The following is a 2,858-nucleotide window of genomic DNA, read 5'->3' as shown; positions in this document are numbered from 1 at the left end:
CCTGTTCGCTTCCGGCGCCGGATATGCAGCGAGCAGCCTGCTCTTAAAGGGGAAAAGCTGCAGGACAAGGGGGGGGGGGGACGTGGGGGTCCACGCCGGAGCCGTGGGCAGCTTCCCACCTGGTGCAAGGTCCCTGGGGTGACCAGACAGCAAGTGCAAAAAATCAGGGGTGAGGGGGTGACAGGCGCCCATATAAGACCAAGCCCCTAATATCGGGACTATCCCTATAAAATCAGAGGCGCGCATTAGCTCACTGAGCCAGGACCTAAGTAGCCGGGGCTGCTCCCCGGGGAGACATTCGGCCCCACCTCGCTGCGTGTCATGCACCCTGTACGGCCCACTGAGATTTTCCTGTCCCTCGGGGACGCTTTGCGTTCTGACTACAAGCCCCACCGGCTCCCAGCGATGTATGGAAGTAGCACGATAACCCCGTTTGTTGTTTTTTTAACAGATGAGGCGCACCGAGGGGCAGAGGTGGTGAGTAATTCGCCAGAGATCCCACAGCAGGCCAGAGGAGGAGAATCCAGGCCTGCCAGTGTTACCAACTCTTGGGATATTTTCCCATGAATCTCGAGACGTTTGGAGGTTTCTTCAAGCCCCGGCTCCTGGAGTCACATGATTTTGTGGAAAATCTCCGTTTTTCGTTTAAGAAAATAAAGTTTCCAGTTCGCGTGGTTGCAGAATAAAGCTTGAAAATGTGAAGTGAGTGTGTGCAAAGGGCTCAGAAGACACAAGAAAAAAATACCCAACCTTTACAAAAAAAATCATGATTTTTAAGCCCATACCAGGATTCAGGCAGGGGAGGGAGAACTCTGACTCATGATTTTTGAAAGGTTGGGGCTGGCGGTATTGTCATGTCCTCTTCTGTCTTCTCCTCTCTCAAGCAGGAAAGTCAAATCTATTTTAGGTTTTTCTATGGTGTCCACATCTGTGGTAACACAGCACATTGAAATTGATTACTTTTAAGGATTTGTATCACAGTAGCAACCAGGAGCCCCCAAGTGAGATCAGGGCCCTATTGTGCTAGGTGCTGTACATTCACGTAGGTTAGGAACTGTGAGGAAAGGGATAGATAATAAGACAGAAAATATCATAATGCCACTATATAAATCCATAGTACGTCCATTCCCATGCGATGAATACTGTGTGCAGTTCCGGTTGCCCCATTTCAAAAAATATATTGGAAAATGTATAGAGAAGTGCAACAAAAATGATTAGGGGGATGAAACAGCTTCCAAATGAGGAGAGATTAAAAAAAACTGGGATTGTTCAGTTTAGAAAAGAGGCGACAAAGGGTGGGATATGACAGAGGTCTGTAAAATCATGAATGATGTGGAGAAAGTGAACAGGGAAGTGTTATTTACCCCTTCACATAACACAAGAACCAGGGGTCACCTGGTGTAATTAATAGGCAGCAGGTTTAAAACAAACAAAAAGCAGCACATCTTCACACAACACACAGCCAACCTGTGGAACTCATTGCCGGGGGATGTTGTGAAGGCATAAGTCTAACTGGGTTCAAAAAAGAATTGGCTAAATTCATGGAGGATAGGTCCATCGATGGCTATTAGCCAAGATGGTCATGGCCCCACGCCCATGCTCTGTGTATCTTTAACTTCTCCAAGTGCCAGAAGCTGGGTCTGGATGACTGGACGGCTCACCTGAAATTACCCGGTTCTGTTCATTCCATCTGAAGCATCTGGCACTGGCAACTGCCCGGAGACAGGATACTGGGCTAGATAGACCATTGGTCTGACCCAGTATGGCTGTTCCTATGAGATGGTTTCTGCCCCAAAGAGCTTGCAATCTAAACAGACAAGACAGAACTATGATCCCCATTGCCCAGCTGGGGAAACTGAGGAACAGAGCGATGCGGTGACGAGGTGAAGGTCACACAGGGAGTCTGTTGCAGGAACTGTTCCTAGGTCTTCTGAATCCCAAACCTGAGCCTTCACCACAGAACCCTCCTTCCTTGCTCAACCAGCCTTGACAGACCAGGAAAAGAACAAGCAGAGCAGATAGTTCAACTACAGGCCAAACAAAATTGTCCTGGCAAAGTGGCTATGGTAAAATGGCCTATGGAAGAATATTTCCGTTGGCAGTGGTACGTGCCTCGTCTCTCTCTGTTCTGGCCTGGGGAGTGGGTGATTTCTTAGGGGTTCAGAGAGACGCTTAGGCCGCATCTCCTCATATCGACCAGAGCCGTACTGTCACCAGATGCATGTTGGAAGAGAGGACTACCAGTTGGAGGAGAGCGCTTTGAATTATGTACGCCTGTGCTCTGCCTGTACTAAGGAGCCAGGGCAGAGCAAGCAGTGTGCCCCTCTGTTGTGTTGAGAAGGGTGACTCTGCTAACTGTATTTTGGGGGGCTGCGGGAGGGGCTGTCATTGTCCAGTCACATGAGGGAGGAGAGTTGTCAACCTTGCATTTTAGTGTTTGCTGACATGAAGATCTGAAGTGGATTTTTTTTTTTACTGACACGGTAAACTTTTCCCTGACAGCACTAAAAATACCACAAACAACACAACAACGTCACAAAAGTGTGTACTCGCTCCCGATGTTCTGGACAACGGAATCTGGAATGACGCAGTTGTTTCAGCTGCAGTTCACTGATCAGGCGGGTTCTTTGGGCGTGTGCGGTAATAGAGAACAGGACATTGATAACGTGGTGATCAGTGTCGTTTTACGACACAAGACGTGATTCTGAACGCCGACAATCAGTGTCAAAATGCAAGATGTTCTATTTCTACCCAGTTTTACAGACATTTTCATGTATTTACGGATTTACTGGCAGTATTAAAATTGTTCCTTTTTTAAATTTACAGATGGTTGGCAACCCTGTGACAGGGGGAAGCCA

Source organism: Emydura macquarii, unplaced genomic scaffold (genome assembly GCF_026122565.2).
Source record: "Emydura macquarii macquarii isolate MOO-44397 ecotype Brisbane River unplaced genomic scaffold, CSIRO-AGI_Emac_v2 contig_2805, whole genome shotgun sequence".
NCBI lineage: Eukaryota > Metazoa > Chordata > Testudines > Chelidae > Emydura > Emydura macquarii.
This window is presented reverse-complemented; position numbering follows the sequence as displayed.